We start from the raw sequence: 20,900 nt of genomic DNA, 5'->3' as shown, positions 1-20,900 counted from the left end.
CTACAACTACATGCTAGATATAGTTCTTTTTTTTTTCTTTTAATTTATTTTATTTATTTATTTTTGGCTGCATTGGGTCTTCGTTGCTGTGTGTGGGCTTTCTCTAGTTGTGCGAGTGGGGGCTACTCTGTTGTGGTACGCGGCCTTCTCATTGTGGTGGCTTCTCGTTGCGGAGCACGGGCTCTAGGCGCACGGGCTTCAGTAGTTGTAGCATTCAGTCTTAGTAGTTGTGGCTCGCAGGCTCTAGAGCGCAGGCTCAGTAGTTGTGGCGCATGGGCTTAGTTGCTCCGCAGCATGTGGGATCTTCCCGGACCAGGACTCGAACCCATGTCCCCTGCACTGGCAAGCGGATTCTTAACCACTGCACCACCAGGGAAGCCCTAGATATAGTTCTGGATACTGAGATACTGAGAATATATCTGCGAACAAAATATTTTGAAATCTCTGCCTTCATGAAGCTTACATTCTAGTTGAGAAAGACAGATGACAAATCTATAAAATGTCAAGCGGTCTTAAGTGTTATGAAAAAAAGTGAAACAGGGTAAGAGGGAGAGAGTAACAGGGTGGTATTTCACTTGCTAAAGAAAGCTTACACTATTTTCAGGGAACCAGTAGGATATTTCTACAAGGAAAAGACTGAAGGGGAAGGTTCTTTGCACAGTTTTCCTTGCAGGTCCTGAATACTCTTACACCACTGCAAGAGATCTATGATGCCTATTTTGTTTCATTACATAAAATACATTGGCTTGAGAAAATGAGAATACAGTTCTAATTTCAGAGAAGCAGGGGGTTCTTTGGATCCCTCAGCACCTAATCTGTTGCCTTTGTATGCAGTGAGTGCTCAATTATTGTCTGATGAAATGCTCCTCTTTAGACTTTGAACGGCTACTTCTGCTGGATTGTAATACTCTTCCTTCTGATTACAGTAGAGACAGGCTGTACTCAGACCAGCACTTGTACCGTTTTCAGTTTATCTACTGTGCCTATGTAGGGGTGCCAGGACTTCCTCCTCAGAAGCCCAAAGCTTCTTTACCTGTTGCTGTTATCATCTAATTTTTCTGTTTAAAAAACTGCTATCTTCCCTAACTTACACACTTTGATATAACAGCAAAACCAAATTTTGTGCCGTGTGTCTTTTGAGGAACAGCACTGCCTGGAAGAGATATAAGACAGGCCAGAGGAGATTTTTATCAGCCTAGTCATCTCTGCTTTTTCTCCCTTATAACTAAGACATTTATCAGGATGATTTGATTTTTTTCGAGAATGACGGACTTGTTGCTCAATCCTTCAAAGGCATATTCTGTTATAACCGGTTCAGTACCTTCCTTCCTCAAGGAAATCAGATCAAGTTCAGAGATGTGCCTGTCATCATCATTGGTGATGTTTTGGTCTTTTCCTTAGAATACAAATTTGAACTTTGCTTCATGTGTTAGTGCAATATGTCCATATTTTATGGCCTATAGTTATTCTAAACTTCAGATTTCTTCTGAAAATATTACTACAATAATAATGTGATACAGCACTACCCAAATAGTCACTTTGGATTGTTTATATCCTGAAGACAACATTGTGAAATATAATCATATTTTACTATTTCAGAGAGGTTTAACTGTTGGTTTCATATTAAATCAGTGCTTAATCCAGAGAGACAAAGCTGTACAGTTAATTCAGGAAAGAGCCTCCAGAGCATTTCCCAAGAAAGCTGGACAGTTCATTTTGAACGTAGAAGAGCTCTAAGGAAGCCATAACGCTGTCAAAAGGCTTAAGAATCCTTTTGTCAGCAAAAGGGCCAAGGTGTTGGTAAAAAATTCTTCGTGGTAAGGTCTAATGAGTTGACTCCCGATATTCTCTCCATATTATGTGCTGTGGAAGTGGCCACTGAGATTTTGCTGAGAGATATTTGGGTGTACAATTGCAAACTGAGCAGGAGATGGTTTTATGAAGTTTGTTAAGGAAATCATAGTCCAGTCAAAAGAACTAAACTTCAAGGCCGTTTCTAAAGTATGGCCTCCAGTGAGTTAGATTATGTCCATATTAGTACATAGTTAAGTGTTAATAAATGTTTGCAATAAAGGGAAAAAGCAGAGTATGTGAGGAAAAGAGTCTAAGCTGACAGAGAATAGTAATTTTTTAAGGGTAAACAATAAAACAGCCAAGAAGGCTTGTGGATCACAGGCTACTTTCAGAAACAAGACATTCCATGTTGGGGAGATGAGGGGCCACGAGAGCAGGGAACTTGGGAACATCAATCACATCACTGGTTTTGGGAAATAAAGGGAAGAGTAAATTCCTGAATGAGAGCTGATTTTGAGTTAGAGGCCAGTCTTAGAAAACAAGGCTTTCATATTGAGGAAAACAGCCTTCAGCGTTGAAGGGAGAGAAGTAGAGACCATAAACTTAATTGGCTGGTAAGACTAGGCTGGCGATGTTTAAGGTAAATTAACTCGGTAAGCTACAATTATGCTTCTTTTGGAAGGGAATTTAATATTCTCCAATCTCAGTAAACTGGATCTGCAGCTTTCAAAATTTATCAACACCCAGTATGAGCTTTAGCACGATTATTTAAGCAAAAGAAGCAGTGTAATTAAGAGTGCAGGCTTTGGGAAGACCTGGGTCCCAGTCCCAGCACTACAGTATGACCTTGGGTAAATTACTTAACATCGGTAATTCCAAGTTTCCTCAGCCTCTGATTATAGGGGTTGAGAATACAGGCACAAATGTCAGGATTCAAATCCCAGCTCTGTCGCTTACTAGCTGTGTCATCTTAGGGAAGCTGCTAAACTCCCTGACTCAGTTTCCTCATATGGAGGGTGAGAGAGAGAGAAAAATAGTACCTACATCTTTGGATTGTTGACATTCATTGAGCCCTGAATAATTGTTAGTTTTTAATAATGTGTCAGTTTTTGTGTCAGTAACCTCTGACTTAGAAGTACTGAGCACATTTGCTATCTTCCAGAAACTTGCAATCTGGTTATAAAGATCAGGCTAACACATATGAAAATAAAAGCAATATAGGGCATTTATAAGTAGGTATTAAAGAGTATGACACAAACAATAAAGGTTTATTGATTCACTGATTATTTATTAAATGCTGTACACAGGCAGGCACTAAGCCGAGTACTGAGGATACAACAGTGACCCTAACCAGGTCCTTGTTCTTGAGAAGTTCACAGTCTTGTGATAGAGCAGGTACCAGTGGACAGGAAAAACAACGCAGAGAAATCAATGCTACAGTAGGGATTACCATTGGGGGCTACAGGGGCTCGCAGGAGGGGCATATGGCCTAGTTTCAGGAGGTCAGAAAAGGATTATCAGAAAAAGTAAAATCTGAAGGGCAAAGAGTTAAGTGTCCTTTTTTTTTTTTTTTTTGGCTGCGTTGGGTCTTCGTTGCTGCACTCAGGCTTTTTCTAGTTGTGGCGAGCAGGGGCTACTCTTTGTTGCGGTGTGCGGGCTTCTCATTGCAGTGGCTTTTATTGTTGCAGAGCACGGGCTCTAGGTACACGGGCTTCAGTAGTTGCAGCACGTGGGCTTTAGAGCACTGGCTCAGTAGTTGTGGCGCACGGGCTTAGTTGCTCCGCATCATGTGGGATCTTCCCGGACCAGGGATCAAACCCGTGTTCCCTGCCTTGGCAGGTGGATTCTTAACCACTGCACCGCCAGGGAAGTCCGGAGTTAGTGTTCTTGGCAGATCAGACGATGTGCAGAAGCTTGGCAGTGGAGGCTGTCACCGTGGCTAGTGGAGCTTTCAGGGTGGTGATTAAAGTGAGGCCAAGAAACAAACGCATGAAGCCAAAGAGGGAAACACTTGCTGACCAGGTTACGGAGGTCCCTGAATGTGGACTTATTCTGAAGGCCATGCAGATCTAGTAAAGAGTCAGACTGTTGTCTTAGTGAGTTGAGTCAGGCCACAGTGTGGAGGATTAGAGGAAGCCAAGTCAGAGCCAGAAGACCGCAAGGAGACAGCTGCAGTGATCTAGGTGAGAAAACAGTGGGCCTGGATCCAGAATTAGGTCAGGTCACCTGGGTTTGAATCCTGCTCTGCCACTTAGTAGCTGTGTGACCTCATGCAAGTTACTTAACCACCCTGTGTCTCTGTTTCCTAATCTGAAATTGGAGATGATAATAAAATTTACCTTAGAGCCTTGTTGTGAGGATTAAAACACTTAGAACACACCTGTCCAGCTCATAGTCTGTGCTCCGTAAATGTAGGCAGTGAGGCTGAGGAGAGGCAACGCATTGATGAAGAAGAATGAGCAGGACTCTGTGACCGAGGGGGTGTCAGGAACAAGCAGGAAGACCTAAGGAGGCTGGCTTTGGTGTGGGAGCTCGTCAGGTGGTGGTGCCACTCGCTGAGATCAGGAGCCGGAAGAAAAGCAGGGTGGGGGAAGGCTGAGAAAATGTGGCCAAAGGTGCGTAACTGGCAACCAGGAGAGTGTGGGTTCGTGAAGCTGTTTCAGGAAGGAGGGAGGGGCCCACATCGCTAAACGCTGCCAGAAGGGTCAAGTAAGAGAAGAGCTAAAAAGAATACATTGGGGACTTCCCTGGTGGTCCTGTGTCATGGGCCTGGCCTCTGTGGTTTTGAATTTGACATGGGGGCAAGGGGTGCGTGTGGAAGTGCCCAGCAAGCAGTTTGATATGGGACCCGTGTTGGCCAACTAGACAGGAAAACCTGAGTAGGACCCAGGTGAGGGGGGATGAGCTAGGAAGCTACTAGAACAAAGGCAGGCTGGCAAGAAGGCACAAAGGAGCTTTGGGTGCAGCCTTAGAATTCATGAGCATGGTGAGGGTTTGTGAACTCCATGAGGCCAGGTGCTGGAGGTAAGGAAAGTCCTTAAATCCAGACTTCAGAGCTTATCAAGAGCATTCGCCGTAAACAGGGGAGGTCAGAGGTGGAGCCCAGAAGCTGTAAGCTGTCAGGGAGAGGGAGCAGGAAAGGAAAGGCCTGGGTTTGGAGCTGGAGCCATTGACCTTGGCCAGTTGCTAGGCATAGTCTAGGCAGTCATATGGAGTGATGGGCTCTGTGGGCTGACTTTAGGGAGGCAGCGCTTTTGCCGTAATCTTTGCTGTGTCTTCAAAATGTAATAACATTCATCTGTGTATTTCAGGTGTGCCAAGCCCTGATCGTGGTGTTTGCCATGAATTACTTTTAATTTATATGTGATTGTAGTTAGCATTACAATATGTAAATCAGGTGTTTATCTGTTAAGTCTATCCTGGATGTGGGAATAACAAGGTAGCTGGGAAAATATCAAAATTCAAAAGGTGGGGCACTTCCCTGGTGGTCCAGTGGCTAAGACTCCACGCTCCCGATGCAGAGGGCCCAGGTTTGCTTTCTGGTCAGGGAACTGGATCCCGCATGCTGCAACTAAAGATCACGCATGCCGCAGTTAAGCCCCGGTGCAGCCAAATAAATAAATTTTTTTTTTTACATCTTTATTGGAGTATAATTGCCTTACAATGGTGTGCTAGTTTCTGCTTTATAACAAAGTGAATCAGTTATACATATACATATGTTCCCATATCTCTTCCCTCTTGTGCCTCCCTCCCTCCCACCTTCCCTATCCCACCCCTCTAGGTGGTCACAAAGCACCAAGCTGATCTCCCTGTGCTATGCGACTGCTTCCCACCAGCTATCTATTTTACGTTTGGTAGTGTATATATGTCCATGCCACTCTCTCTCTTTGTCACAGCTTACCCTTCCCCCTCCCCATATCCTCAAGTCCATTCTCTAGTAGGTCTGTATCTTTATTCCTGTCTTATCCCTAGGTTCTTCATGACATTTTTTTTTTCTTAAATTCCATATATATGTGTTAGCATACGGTATTTGTCTTTCTCTTTCTGACTTACTTCACTCTGTATGACAGACTCTAGGTCCATCCACCTCATTACAAATAGCTCAATTTCGTTTCTTTTTATGGCTGAGTAATATTCCATTGTATATATGTGCCACATCTTCTTTATCCATTCATCCGATGATGGGCACTTAGGTTGTCTCCATCTCCTGGCTATTGTAAATAGAGCTGCAATGAACACTTTGGTACATGACTCTTTCTGAATTATGGTTTTCTCAGGGTATATGCCCAGTAGTGGGATTGCTGGGTCATATGGTAGTTCTATTTGTAGTTTTTTAAGGAACCTCCATACTGTTCTCCATAGTGGCTGTACCAATTTACATTCCCACCAGCAGTGCAAGAGTGTTCCCTTTTCTCCACACCCTCTCCAGCATTTATTGTTTCTAGATTTTTTGATGATGGCCATTCTGACTGGTGTGAGATGATATCTCATTGTAGTTTTGATTTGCATTTCTCTAATGATTAATGATGTTGAGCATTCTTTCATGTGTTTGTTGGCAATCTGTGTATCTTCTATGGAGAAATGTCTGTTTAGATCTTCTGCCCATTTTTGGATTGGGTTGTTTGTTCTTGTGTTATCGAGCTGCATGAGCTGGTTGTAAATTTTGGAGATTAATCCTTTGTCAGTTGCTTCATTTGCAAATATTTTCTCCCATTCTGATGGTTGTCTTTTGGTCTTGTTTATGGTTTCCTTTGCTGTGCGGAAGCTTTGAAGTTTCATTAGGTCCCATTTGTTTATTTTTGTTTTTATCTCCATTTCTCTAGAAGGTGGGTCAAAAAGGATCTTGCTGTGATTTATGTCATAGAGTGTTCTGCTTATGTTTTCCTCTAAGAGTTTGATAGTTTCTGGCCTTACATTTAGATCTTTAATCCATTTTGAGCTTATTTTTGTGTATGGTGTTAGGGAGTGATCTAATAAGCCCCAGTGCAGCCAAATAAATAAATAAATATTTTTTTAAAAAAACAAAATGAAGATACTACATTTAAAAAAAACTTCAGGGCTTCCCTGGTGGCGCAGTGGTTGAGAGTCCGCCTGCCGATGCAGGGGACACGGGTTCGTGCCCCGGTCCGGGAAGATCCCACATGCCACAGAGTGGCTGGGCCCGTGAGCCATGGCCGCTGAGCCTGTGTGTCCAGAGCCTGTGCTCCGCAACCAGAGGCCACAGCGGTGAGAGGCCCGCGTACCGCAAAAAAAAAAAAAAAAAATTCAAGAGGTGGAACAATTTGAATCCTGGTATTTCACTCCACTGTTGCTGTTCATTCTCTCAGTCAGCAAACAGTTGTTGAGCAGCTTCTGTGTCAGGGGCCGCTCTTCCTTTTACCCTCAGTTCCCTCCTTTCCCTCTCCCATTCTACACCATCATACGCACTGTTCTCTTCACCCACCTTTTCCCACAGGTAACTCTATCCCATCTCCTCTTAAGAAATATCCTTTAAAGAATTTTTATGTCCGGAAATATTAAAAAAAAAAAGTTGTGATATATAATCTTCAGACTCTTACAGTAAAATGAACCAAGAAGAAGAAAAAATCCCAAACACGATCATAGAGTGTCTGTGGCTGGAAGGAAACACAAGGATGAGGGGAATGAACATCTTACTACTGTGAAGCCCGGATAACAGAAACGTGCGTGTTAGGGGGGAGTCATAAGTGGACTCGGTTTGGCCCCATCATGGCAAGACCCTGACTTCAACGATAGGAGGTTAAGTACCAGCTTCAAACACTCAATGTGTTCTGTGAGTTTCCAGTGATATTTCTACCTGGCACTTTCTTCTACATTTACCTTAATGGCTCAGCTGGAACTCAGCCATCACCGCTTAATGTTCTTGAGTTTTATGCAGTATTGGCAGCAGCTTCCTTATTGTCCTGATATTAGAAGTAGAAATTCCACCCAGTTGCAGCCAGGCTGTTGCTGCCCAGGCAGTGGAGGGGCATTTCCACTTTTTAGGAGCTTGTCCCTTTCAACACTGAGAGGCCTTTTGTCACCTTCACAGGTCATCAGATTTATGAGAAATCTTCCCATTCCCAGAGTGGTTCTGCCATCAGCCATTTTACTCTGCTTTTTACTCTGACTTTCTTCTCTCTTGGCTATAGTAGGAAAATCTGCTCCAATAAACATGACGTTGTTAATATATGTAAAGCATTTAGAAGAATGCTTCATATGTATTAAGAGCTATTATCATTAATATTATTGTTGTTACTGCCACCATCTTGGATTAGAAGCTGAAGCCCAGCCGAGCCTCTGATTTTTCTCTGGTTATGCTGGGTGGCTTAAGAAATTCCAAATTATCTAGGAATGGGGTAGAAAATACTTGGTTTCCTCTCCATTTTTTGGCCATGGTCAACCCAAAGAGCCTTAAAAAGATCAAAGTATTATCACTGTAGTATATTTACTTGTTGGAGCTTTAACATCCCCTCTCTGGATTCCTGACTTGGCAGTGGGACGGATAACCCAGAAATCTCTACATAGAATGATGCACAGCCATCCAGTGTTTACCAAACAGTAGGTCGATGTGGGACAGTAATAAACATCATAACTCACATTATTGAGCACTTTAGTATGTGCCAAATAGTGTTCTAAGTGCTTTTATATATACTATTTCATCTTTTCTTCATAAAAATCCTGTGTGTAGGACTATTATCCTCGTTTTATAAATGAAGAAACAATCATAAAGAGGTTAGGTAACTTGCCTAAAGCCACAAAGATAAGTGGAAGAGCCAGGCTATGTACCCAGGCAGTCTGATCCCATAGCCTTTGCTAATAACCACCTCACTGTGCTGATAGGGAGAACCCTGGATCTGAGACGGCCCAGTTCTGATCTCAGCTCCTCAACTCCATCCTTTAACAAGTCTAATGATCTTGGGGAAATTACTCAACCTTTCTGAACCTGTCTACTCATCTGTAAGATAGGGATGGTACACTACACTGGTGCTCAAGATGGAAGAGGAAATTTGTGCCTCCTTGGGGTCCTAGTCTGGGGTGGAGAAGAGGACTAACATGGGACCAAACCATTACAATATAATATAAGAAATGCCACTGTAGAGGAATGTACAGAGAAAGGAACATCTTCCGAGCTGGGGCAGGGCGAAGTCAGAGGAGCTTCAAGGTGCCAGTAATGTTTGTGTTTGGTATTGAAAGACAAGATGGGAGAGTTCCCTGGCAGTCCAGTGGTTAGGACTTGGCGCTGTCACCGCCAGGGGCTCGGGTTCTATCCCTGGTCAGGGAACTAGGATCCCGCAAGCTGCTCAGTGCGGCCAAAAAAAAAAATTTTTTTTTTCTTTTGAAAAAAAAAGAAAGACAAGATGGGATTGAATGAGGTGGACGGAGGGAACAAGTTTCCAGGCAGAAGGAATAGCATGAGTACAGGTGCTGGAGCCTGGAAGAGCTTGGCAGTCTGTGTTCAGGTAACGGCTAGAGGATCGGTTTGCAGCTGGAGATTGAGGATGAGGTAGGAACTGATGGTGGCGAATACATTGCAGAGCGGGGTACACAAGCCTTCAGATGTCAGTATGTCCTGCGCCATCAAGACAGACACTTTTTTTTTTTTTTTTTTTTTTTTTTTTGCGGTATGTGGGCATCTCACTGTTGTGGCCTCTCCCATTGTAGAGCACAGGCTCCGGACGCGCAGGCTCAGCGGCCATGGCTCACGGGCGCAGCCGCTCCGCAGCATGTGGGATCTTCCGGGACCGGGGCACAAACTCGTGTCCCCTGCATCGGCAGGCGGACTCTCAACCACTGCACCACCTGGGAAGCCCCAAGACAGACACATTTAAAAACAAAACTTAATAATGAAATTAAGTAAATTTAACAAAAAAAATGCTCTACTTTTTTAATTGAACTATAATTCAGGTACCATAAAATTCACCATTTTACAGTGTACAATTCGGCAGTTTTTAGTGTGTTCACAAGGTTGTACACCTCTCTCTAATTCCAGAACATCTTCATCACTCCAAAAAGAAGCCTACTACCTGCTAGCAGTCACCCACCCCACCCCCCATCCTCCCTGGTCCTCATCCTCCGGCAACCCCTGCTCTACTTTCTATCTCTGTGGATTTGCCTATTCTGGGCATTTCATATCAATCACACTAAGTTTGACCTTTTGTTTCCGGCTTCTTTTACTAGGCATAATGTTTTCGAGATTCATCTATGTTGTAGAGTGTACCAGTATTTCATTGCTTTTTACGGCTGAATAACCTCATTTTGCATGGTTATACCACATTCTGTTTATCCATTCGTCAGTTGGTGGACATTTGGGTCGTTTCCACCTTTTGGCTGTTATGGATAATGCTGCTATGAACATTCATGTGCAGGTTTTTGTTTGATACCTGTTTTAAGTTCTTTGGGAGTGTATACCTGGGAGTGGAATTGTGGTTAACTCTGAGTTTAACCATTTGAGGAACCTATCAGACTGTTTCCACAGTGGCTGCACCTCTGCATCCCACCAGCAACACGAGTTCCAACTTCTCCACATCCTTGCTAACACTTGTTATCCCCCCTCCCCTTTTTAAAATTATTGCCATTCTAGTGGGGGAAAGTGATATCTCATTGTGGTTTTGATTTGCATTTTCCTAATGACTAATGAAAAGATGTTGAACATCTTTTCATGTGCTTTTTGGCTATTTGTTTACCTTCTTTGGAGAAACGTTTATTGCAGTCCTTTGCCCATTTTTTAATTGGTTTGTTTGTATTGTAATAGTTCTTTATATATTCTGGATAATAGACTTTTATCAGGTATATGAGATATTTTCTTCCCATCTGTGAGTTGTGTTTTCACATTCCTGATAGTCCTTTGATGCACGAAAGTTTTTGATTTTGATGAAGTCTAGTTAATCTGTTTTTTCTTTGGTTGCTTGTGCTTTTGGTGTTATATTTTGTGGGGGTTTTTTTTTTTTTGGTGTTATATTTTGCATGTGTATATCTAGCTGTCCCAGCACCATTTGTTGAAAGAGTATCCTTTCCCCACTGAATGGTCTTGGTACCCCTGTCAAAAATCAAATGACCATAGATGTATGAATTTATTTCTGGACTCTTAATTCTGTTCCAGTGATATATATGTTTATCATTATGCCAGCACCATATTATTTTTATTAATATAACTTTGTGAATGCTCTACTTTTATTACCCTAGATGTGCTTCTGATATGTAGTACATTTGTGTATTGTGATTAGTATTTTGTATTTTCCTTTTTTTTTTTTTGGAGCATGTACTTTTGTGTGGATCATTTATATAATTAGTACCCTTGTCATTTAAAATAATTATGAAGTGTTTGTTTTATTGCCTTACTGTGCTGTGCTTGCTTTTGTCAAACTCTTATGTCACGCTGTTTTCTGAGTTGGTTTTTACTCTTTTAGATAGCCTTGTTTGCACTGTTTTTTCTGGACCCAGGCTCATTAGCTATCAAGCCTCACCCGCTGGATGTCAGGGAATGCTGGCTGAGTTTTTTAATTCATGCTCCCAGAAACTTGGAGGACCACTCCCACCTGCCTCAGCCCAGACCCAGTACTTCCTGCCAGTTGTGAATTGAATTTCTGACCTCTTTCTTGAACCAGAGCTCTCCAGAGGTCAGGAGTGGCACCAGCCTTAGGATCTGCTGTATACTTTTTTGTAAATTACTATCCCTGAGTTGTCATACTGCTGAGGAGACACATGGGAAAAAACTATCTTTTGAACTTCTCTCGTGCTGCCAAAACAAGCACCTACAAGTGCTGTTTCCATATGCAATATGTCCCTGTCTTTAGAAAGGAGGAGCTCCCAGAGAGAATGGGACTTGTTCAGGTTGCCCAGTGACCACACAGTGCTACTAGGAACAGAATTCATCCCTCACTCCCATGGATTCTCGTCTTGTCATCCTAACCAAACACTCCTTTCCTATTGGGCAACAGAAGATAGAATTTACATTTCAGTAGTTTCCCCAGGGGAGGTCTTGAGTTTCTTCTTCCCTGCTCTTGTGAATAACCAGGTAAGGAGACCCAGTGAAATGACTTGCACGCATTGTGCTGCTCCTTAACAGATCAAGATCATTGGCTCTGGCAGCAGACCTGTGAGAGGAGGGGCAGGAGAGAAAGTTCACAGCTTCAGGGTGTCCTGAGCTCTTTAGGGATTTTGGATGAGCAGAGATGCCCAGTTTTCTCCCATAACAAACAGGGTATCTTCTGTGAAACTTGGCTCTAGTGGTTATTGACCAACTTGTTGGTATATATAAACTTTTCCTATGGGAATTTTCAAACAGATGCAAAAGTCGAGAGGATAATGTAATGAATTACCAGGTACCTGTCACCCAGCTTGTGGAATTATCAATATATGGCCAATCGTGTTTCATCTCTACCCCCTTTCGCTCCCTCTCCCCACTGGATTATTTTGAACCAAAATTAGTATATTGATCAAGTTTTCAGTTTCTACTTACTCTTGAAGTGGTTTCCCTCAGATGTTAGGATGTGAGCTCTCATTTAGATTGGTTTTAGCAGCTTCATTGGGCCGGTCGTTCTCTCTCTGGCAGTGTTGTTGTACTGGCAGAATCACAGGAATTTTTTGGCCTCAAACTCTGTTCTTTTGTGCCTCCCACTCCCGGTGTCCTGGGAACCTGTCATGCCTCTTCCCTGTGTTCCCAGTGCCTGGACCTCCTCTCATCAGCTCTCCCAGGTCATCAACCCTTACGTTGGAGGCTAAGAATTTCTCTATATGAGGGTCTAGGCTGGCAGGTAGAAGGTGCTTAATAACGAGTTGTTGATGACTGACTGGATGTATTCTGTTTGGCTTTCCACTCACCTGAACCTCACACTCAGCTGTTTTAACAGTGCACTTGGTTCTGTGTATCTTAAATGAGGAGGAACTTACCTGAGCCTCGCCACTGCTTCTGTCCAGCTGCAGAGTCTGGATTGGATTTTCCTGGCTCCCCCTGCTGGCCACTCCTGGGCAGCTGCATACAGGTGCCTCTGGTGGCGTAAGATTGGAGCCAGAGCCAAGTTCTGCCAAGGGAAAGTAGAACATTGTTGTGAAGTGCCCGGGCTAGTCCAGGCAGGTCTCAGTAGGAGAAGAGCAGCTTGAGAACCGTTCTGGGAAGGGCAGCTTTCTGGGTAAGGGACAGGGAAGGTGGGCCACTGCCCACAAAGTCAGGAGGGCAGGGTTGAGGCCTCAACACTGGAAGACCACATGGGCCCGTAAATGAGCTGGTCATTGTGTGGGGATTGGGGCCTATACTGACAATAGAGATGGGCTCCTTCTCCCCTTAAGACAAAGCAGCCTGGGGTCAGACATGGTCACCAGGCAAGCAGAGGGGCTACAGAGTTTTATCTCAGCCTCCATGAAAATTGAGGCCAGGAGGGTGGTGAACGTAGATGGGAGCATCCCCAGAGTTCATGGTCCCACGTGGGATACATGACCCCACCTCCTAGCTCTAAAGACAAGTAATGACTCTGTGGAACTCTGGGTGCATGTTTCTGTGGGGGCTCCTCCCTCCACTGTCTGTAAATATAATAAATTCCCCACATCTGTCAACCCCTTCCATCACATTTCTTGGTTATTTACATGTATTTGTCTTTTCCACGGCACAACTTCCCAGAAAGTGGGCTGTGGCAGAATGCATCTCGCCTGACTCCAGCCAGCTGCAGGTGTCTGGAAGAGGGTTGAAGATGGTCAGATGCTAAGGGCAGAGCCCCTCTTCTTCTCTCCACCCCCAAGCCGCAAGTGCCAGGGTAATTGCACGCTGAGCTGAACATGGAAAATAGGCTTTTGTTCCCTTTCAGGGTATAGCGTTTCCCCAATACACAAGGAAGGGAACCCAATCCAGAAGAACCCCAGGGCATGAAAATTGCCATTGGACTTGGGCAGGTATAACTATGAAGCAGTCCTTATAATGAACTGTTTGGAAGGAATTAATTTCTGTGCAGGGTGGTGGGGATGGAGCGGTGGACAGTGTACTGCATTCTAATGGGGGAAGGCAGACCATACACTTATATAAGTATACAGTATGTCAGGGGTGCTAGGTACTAAGAAGGAAAAAGAATCAGGGGAAAGGGATAAGGTAGGAGTACGTCGTTTTAAATTTGGTGGTCAAGGAGAACAGCCCTGCTGAAGTGAGGCAGCAAGCCCTGTGAGGCAGGGGACAGCAAGTGCAGAGGCCCCGAGGCAGGCACGTGCTTGCTTGTGAGAGGAACAGTGAGGAGACCATTGTGTCTGGAGCCGGGCGAGGGAGGGAGGGTGAGAGAGAGAACCAGGGGCCAGGTCATGAGGGGCCTTGTACACTTCGGTGAGGGATTTGGATTCGCTCTGAGTTAGATGGAAAACCGTCAGAGAGAAAGCCGTCAGATGGAGCCCAGAGTAACATGAACCAACTGATGTCTAAAAAGACTCACTCTGGCTGCTGAGACTGATCACGGGGAGGCAAAGGTGGGGAAGGGGGACCAACTGGAGGACAGAGAGAGGTGAGGTGGCCTGGATGGGGTAGTAGCAGAAGTGAAGGAGCGCTTGACTTGCAGATACGGTTGAATGGACAGCCAGCAGGGCCTGCAGGTGGAGTGAATGTTGGGTGTGAGAGGAGGAGAGAGCCCGGGCTGCCTGCAGAGGCCTGGCCTGCATCCCCAGGAGTACGTGCTACCCTTTACTGAGGTGAGGGGGCTGGAGAACAGTAGGTCTGAGAGAAAATTCATCAGTTCTGTTTTTACGTTCTGCGAGTAAAGGTATCCACTTCAAATAACAGTAGATGTTTCAAAGAATAGGCTCCTCAGAGGAATAATAATAGCTAATGACATTTACATTGTGCTTTACAGTTGACAGTGTTCCCAGTCATGTTATCTTACTCTGTTTTCACGTCACCCACATAAGGGAGTGCATTTTCTTTCCATTTTGCAGGTAAGAAAGCTGAGATTCAGAAGGGTTCTGCACAAGAGAGCCAATTTTTGGATGCTGCCACACAGAGAGAGACGACAGCCAGTCAGTCTTGAAGAGCAGCAGCCAACCAACAGAGAGATGGCCACTTCCCCATGGCCTCCCGGCCCCTGTCCACAGCCCCGCCGCAGACAGGAGCAGGGGGGATGTGACAAGGGACAGACCGCCTTCCGCCACCCTCCACTCAGGCCACCAGGGCCATGGCCACATCTAGCTTCCCTGGGAGTGGAGGCCGAGAGCTTTGAAGGAGAGCTTGACCTGGACATTTTTAAGTGAGTATTTTTATTTGTATAAACATTTTAAATGAATCTGAAAAACCAGGAGACTATTCTAATTTCTGAAAGTAGTTGAGAATCTATGGTGTCCGTCATTAAGCTACCCAGTGAGAAAAAGGGCTTAGACATGGTGTTACTAAGGGCAGCTATTGAAAGATATAAAAAAGGATTCACATTTATACAGGATGAGATACCCCAATAAACCAGTTGCAAGTGCATTTTCTTCCACTCTTTTTCCATGCATCTTTTTAACATTTTTCAGATGTTACCACCTAGGCAATTTTATTTTCTCATAACCTGCTGTTTTCTCATAACCACTTTTAATATAAACATTTCCCTCTATGATATTGAACATTGTTGTAATCATTTTTAAGTGGCTGTATATTAACCAGCTATTTAGGCTGCTTTCACATTTTATGTACATCTTTGTGTCGTAAGCTCTTTAGTATCACTTTGTTAGATAGCTTCTTACAAGTAGAATTACTGGTTTAAAGGATATGAACATTTTTAGACTCTTGATAAATTCTAACAAATTATTTTCCAAAAAAGTTCTTCTATCAGTACAGGAAAGTAAGAGTGAGCCCTGGAGCCAAGATCTGCTGACTCTAAATCTCAGGCTTTTTATTCTGGGCTAGATATATGAACCTCGATTTTCTTATCTGTGAAATGAGGACGACTGCCCAGTCACAGTCACGAGAATCAGAAAAACCGTGTGCTGAATAAATGGGGGGGAGTTACTATTTTAATGAGAGAAGATTTGTTATTTAAAGCTGGCTGCAGGAACTTCCCTGGTGGCGCGGTGGTTAAGAATCCACCTGCCAATGCAGGGGGACATGGGTTCAAGTCCTGGTCCAGGAAGATCCCACATGCCACGGAGCAACTAAGCCCATGCACCACAACTACTGAGCCTGTGCTCTAGAGCCCGCAAGCCACAGCTACTGAAGCCCATGTGCCTAGAGCCCATGCACCGCAATGAAGAGTAGCCCCTGCTCGCCACAACTAGAGAAAGCCCGCACGCAGCTACGAAGACCCAGCGCAGCCAAAAATAAAATTAATTAATTAATTAAAAAAAAAAAAGCTGGCTGCATAGTCCTCTTAGGAAAATGTCTTTGTTCAGATATTGGAGCATGGTCTGCCCCAACCAGCTCTTCTTCACTGTCTGATTGCTGGCTGACTTTTTCTAGCAGCTCCTACACAGTCTGAAATGGCCCTTTTCTCCCTTGATGACATGAAGGCATTTGTCACTTTGTCAGCTGGTATTTGGACTTCAAGAGCAAGCTTGCCCACCTCTTCCCTTCTCTGAGCACCCCCCCCCAGTTTCCCCCACACCCATCCCTACATCTCCGAGTCCTAAGCATGCTCCAGGGTCCTGCTCTAATGCCACCACCTTCTCAGACCTTCTCCAAACCATCATAGCATTTACTTTCCCTCCCCTCTCATATCTCGTTCTCTCTTGTGGTTCAGACATTTGTTTATGTGTATGTCCCATGTCCTGTCCTGCTTTGTGTGTTTAAGCTCCTTGAGAGCAGGAATTCAGTCCTTCCTGGCACAGTCGCCCACTCAGAACATCTGTCAAATCAGCAGCTGCTAAGTGCCAAGCATTATTCTAGGTTTTCGGAATACAGAGACGAATTATCTTTGCACGAACCCCATTTGCCGCAAAACCTGGCCTCATATGGGGAGATAGATCCATAAAGCGTGATGTAAAAGTAATATGTGCAGAACAGGGAGCTGGCACAGAGGAGATGGCACACAGTGATGGGGCCCTGGGACCCACAGTCAGACAGTTCAGGATTCGGGTCTTAATTCTGCCACTGCACAGCTGTGTGACATGGGCAATTACTTGGCCTCTCTAGGCCTCAGTGAGATTAAACAGTACCTACTCCACAGAGTTCTTGATGTACGTGAGGCCCCGGCACAGTTTGTGGTACAAAGCAATGATGTGAGGATGAAAGTTGCCTCCTCCTGGAGGGAGCGGGGAAAACTTTGTAGACAAGGGGCCACTTGAGCTGAATAAGATGAATAAGAGTTCTTCAGGGAGACAGGAGTTAAGGACTTTACAGGTGGAGGAAAGGACATGAAAAAGCAAATAGTTTATCATCATCCAGAGAAAAGCGTAAAAAAAAATAAACACAGGCCCTGCCACGTGTGGAGTTTGTGTTTCTCAATGTGGACACCAGGACATCCAGCAGGCTCAGGGCACAGATTCTGATTCGGAAGAGGAGAGAATCAGAAGAGAACGAATGCCCTTTAAGAAGGGAGAGGTGAGGACAGTCTTGCAGGTCCGTCCTCAGAGCCACAGGCCTCGGCCTCTGCCCAGTGTGGACTGGCCCCGGGTGGGGCACCAGGCTGAGTGCAGGCCACAGGCTTTCCCTGAAGCAAAAGTCAGTGATTTTCCTGTTGTGGCATCCACAGCGATACAAAGAGCTTTATTCAGAGGTGCCTACCTCCGCACTGCCTTGTCTTCAAAAGAGTCTTGTTTTCTTAGGACAGATTCATCTCTTAGATGAATGTTTGGCGTTTCCTTTCACACGGTTTAGCGAGAGATGCAGGTCCAGATAGACATTCTGCCCACCTCGCTCTCCCCAGTGAGCCTCAGGGTCCAACAGGCACCTCGGGGGATCCCAGAAGGGTCAGGCCGGTGGCCACAAAGAGAAGGGCAGAGGTGGGGTGTGTAAAGACTGGAGTCCTGGAGGCCTGCTGCCAGGTGCTGGGCAGCTGGCATGGTTACGGGAACTGGTGGGAACTGGTGGGGCTCTGAGGATAACTTTAGGGCGAGTCTGGCCTCACCACTCAACATAAGAGAGGGCACGCCTGTGGAATTTCCTCCTGCAAGGCCCTCAAGAGAACTGAAATTCTGAGCTCACTGCCAAAACTGGCAGCTCTCACTTCACCCCTGGTGCCTCTGAGCACAAACCTTCGGGGAAAGCCGGGAAGAACGAGAGCAGACAAGAACAGGACTCAGTCACTGACCTCATTCCCCACTTCTCCCACTCCCACATCTGCCAGCTCGCCACCTACCCTCTTCCCTCTGTCCTGCCTCCTCTGCCCCTGAACCCAAGACACATGAATGAAAACAAAATGACTAGAAAACTGGGCAGGCAGTTCTTGTTCTGGGCGCACTAGGCTCTCCTTTGTGTGGGCTCTGTAGTTCCTTAGAACGACCTTGTTTGGGGGACCTGGCATTGCACTCCGCAGGGATCAATGGATTGATCGGCAGACCAAGAAATCACAAGCTCTGGGTGTCGGATCCATTTTACTCACATAAACCGTGAGCTTATGTCCCATAGGCTGGGACCCGAATCTGGGGGAAATCTGAGCTCTGAAGCCAGGAGAGAGAGGCCCGCCCGGAGGAGCAGAAAGAGAAGCTGGTCTTGAGTGGTGGTTGGCAGACTCGGGCTGTACAGGAGCCAGCCTGCACCTGGTTTTGTACAGCCGATGAGCTTTATATTTTTAAATGGTTGGGAAAAAACTCGAAGAATATTTTGTAACACGTAAAAAGTATATGACATTCAAATTTCAGTGTCCATCAATGAAGGTTTGTTGGAACCGAGCTGTGTCTGTGCCTGGCTACTCCTGTACAGCAGAGTGGAACAGCTGTGACAGTGGCCACACGGCTCACAAAGCTGATGATGTTCACCCTCTAACTCTTTACAGAAGTTTGCCTGTCCCTGCTATTGTGCATTTTTGTGCGGGTGTAGTCTGGTGGAGGAGATAATAATGCGGGCAAACTAAAAGGGAGCTTTCTGAGTGTTTCCTAATTTGCTTTACAGGTACCAGCCCGTGTAATCCTCACAGCAGCTGCGAGAATAAGAGTTGCACCTGCCAGAGCACACCCGGTTAGAAAGAGGTGGTGCTGGGATCTGCACCCGCTGGCCATCTCTGGAGACCACCATGAGACAGGGCCCCTGGTGACCGCCCGGGGAAGGGGCAGGTGCAGCGCCGTGGAAGGTCGGAGGAGGGCAGAGGCAAACAAGGCCATGGAAACGGTAAGACTCAGATGCACAGGGCTGTGAAGGAAGAGCCTTCCAGGTGGAGGGTGTTCCAGGGTAAAGGCTCGGGGCTGGGGGCCAGTGGGACTTGCTGAGAAGGGGAGGGTCTGAGTGTGGAGTCGAGAGGCAAGGACATGCCCCAGTGCAGGGTCGCAATGAAGATGCAGCTCTGGGCCTGGGTTCAGATCCTTACCGTACCACTCAAAGCCATGTGTTTGGGGCAAGTTGCTTAATTGTAATAACAGCACGTACCTCTTTGGGAGATTGGAGGGTAAACAGATTTATAAGTGTAAAGTGTTTAGAAGGGTGCCTGGCGCTTAGTACCATTGTTATTTTGCTTATTATTGTTAAGCACAGGATGTGACTGCAGGTTGGCCCAAATAAAGGCCTGATATTTGAAAAACAAGAGCACAAGTGGGGGCTTGTGCTTGGGGCATCCCTAGTAGAAAGTGTGGGATTGGAGCAGGGAAATCCAGAGGAGGCAAGCTGCTGTGGAGAGTTTGTTTTGGGGACCCCCACAAGGCTCTGGAGAGAGAAAGGCAGAGACTAGAAACAGGGGGCCAGGGAAGGGGCCGGGGTTCTCTCACGTCCAGAGGATGCACCAGATGTGTGTGATTCAGCCTTGTTACAACCTTGCAAGTCTGTGTGGTCGTCCCTACTTCACAGAGGGGAGGCCAAGGCTTGGAGAGTTGCCACAGCTGTAAAAGTATCTCAGAAGCACCTCTTGAGACTGGCCACAGGCTCACAGGCCCCACCCACTCCCGGCTGTCAGTGGTCATGTTTCTTTGTAACCATATGTGCCGGGGTCCCTTGGTGCCACGGGGCCTCCCTGTGGGTAATCACTGCCCTGGGGAGGTGAGGCCAGTGCTCCTGCCTTGGCCCAGGCCATGGGGCAGTGGCTGGACAGGCTTCCTGGTGTGACAGGTCTGCCCAGAGCAAGTCGACCAGGCTGCTGGTGGTGCCAGGAACACCTTCATTCAGTGGGGGCCTAGGGTGGCTCTGGAGCCCAGAGGGTCAGTCTCAGGATGAAGAGTGTGTTCACTCACTCAGCTCTCTGGGCACTCCCTCTGGCACTGACCCTGACTTCCTCTGTGGCTTTTTTCTGCTGCCCTGTGCTGGCCCCTGTCCTGGGGGACTAGGAGAGTAGAGAGCCTGCTCTGTGCCAGCCACAGTAGTGGGCATTTTCTTGTGTATAGAGACACTGTTACTGGAGCTTGGGAACAGAGGTTCTGGAGTCAGAGGACAGACCTGAGTTTGAATCCTGGCTCTACCCGTTACTATGTGATGGGGGTGGGAGCCGGGTGGGGTAGGGCTGGGGTAGGGTGAGGGTGGGGGCAGGGCGGGGATGCTTCCACCTCTCAGCCTGTTTGCTCATCTGCAGGAGGGGGAGTAATGGAACCCACCTCACAGGCTGTGCTGAGAATTAGGCACAGAGCTTAGCTCAGGCCTCCTTAGTCTTCACAGCCTGTTTTCCTGGTGAGGAAACCAAGGCTCAGAAATTTGCCCGGGGTTGGGGGTGGGCAGATGGTGGGGCTAGACAGCCAGAACTTAGGGCCTTCACCTTTGACCAGGACAAGAGGAGCCGCCCCGCCATTATGCACCACGTTCTGCACAGCTTTTCTCGCCACAGCCCGAGGAGCCCGAGGAGACGCCAGGCAAGGGGCCAGAGGCCTCTGCTTGCTGCCCAGGCCTCAGTGAGTAGTGCTTGCTCTGTCGTCCCACTCCTGCCAGGTGACAGATACTGTGGATAGGCGCCTGCCTGTCCACAGACGTGACCGGTGCTTTTGTGCGGGCAGGACCGAGAAGTCTCCAATGAAGACCTTGGTTCAAGGCCTGGTTCTCTGCTTTAATGCCCGCTGGGTGTCCCCAGCTGGCAGATTCTGTGGTGGTCACAAGGCTG

General features: G+C 46.3%; 1 long non-coding RNA gene across 5 annotated transcripts in view; it reads left to right on the top strand.

Moving 5' to 3' along the window:
• The window catches only part of LOC117198118 (uncharacterized), a 37,377-nt gene that overhangs the window by 1,391 nt on the left and 15,086 nt on the right, over positions 1 to 20,900 (top strand). For 3 of the 5 annotated variants that reach the window (XR_007471916.1, XR_004479060.2, XR_004479058.2), the window contains exons 2-3: positions 14,698 to 15,005; positions 18,782 to 18,997. This is a non-coding gene — a long non-coding RNA (uncharacterized LOC117198118). Of the gene's footprint in view, positions 1 to 7,302; positions 13,542 to 14,697; positions 15,006 to 18,781; positions 18,998 to 20,571; positions 20,695 to 20,900 lie in introns of those variants that run through there. The other 2 variants (XR_007471915.1, XR_004479061.2) reach the window with 2 other exon arrangements.

The sequence above is a fragment of the Orcinus orca genome, chromosome 15 (genome assembly GCF_937001465.1).
Source record: "Orcinus orca chromosome 15, mOrcOrc1.1, whole genome shotgun sequence".
In the NCBI taxonomy this organism is placed as follows: Eukaryota; Metazoa; Chordata; class Mammalia; order Artiodactyla; family Delphinidae; genus Orcinus; species Orcinus orca.
This window is presented reverse-complemented; position numbering and strand designations above follow the sequence as displayed.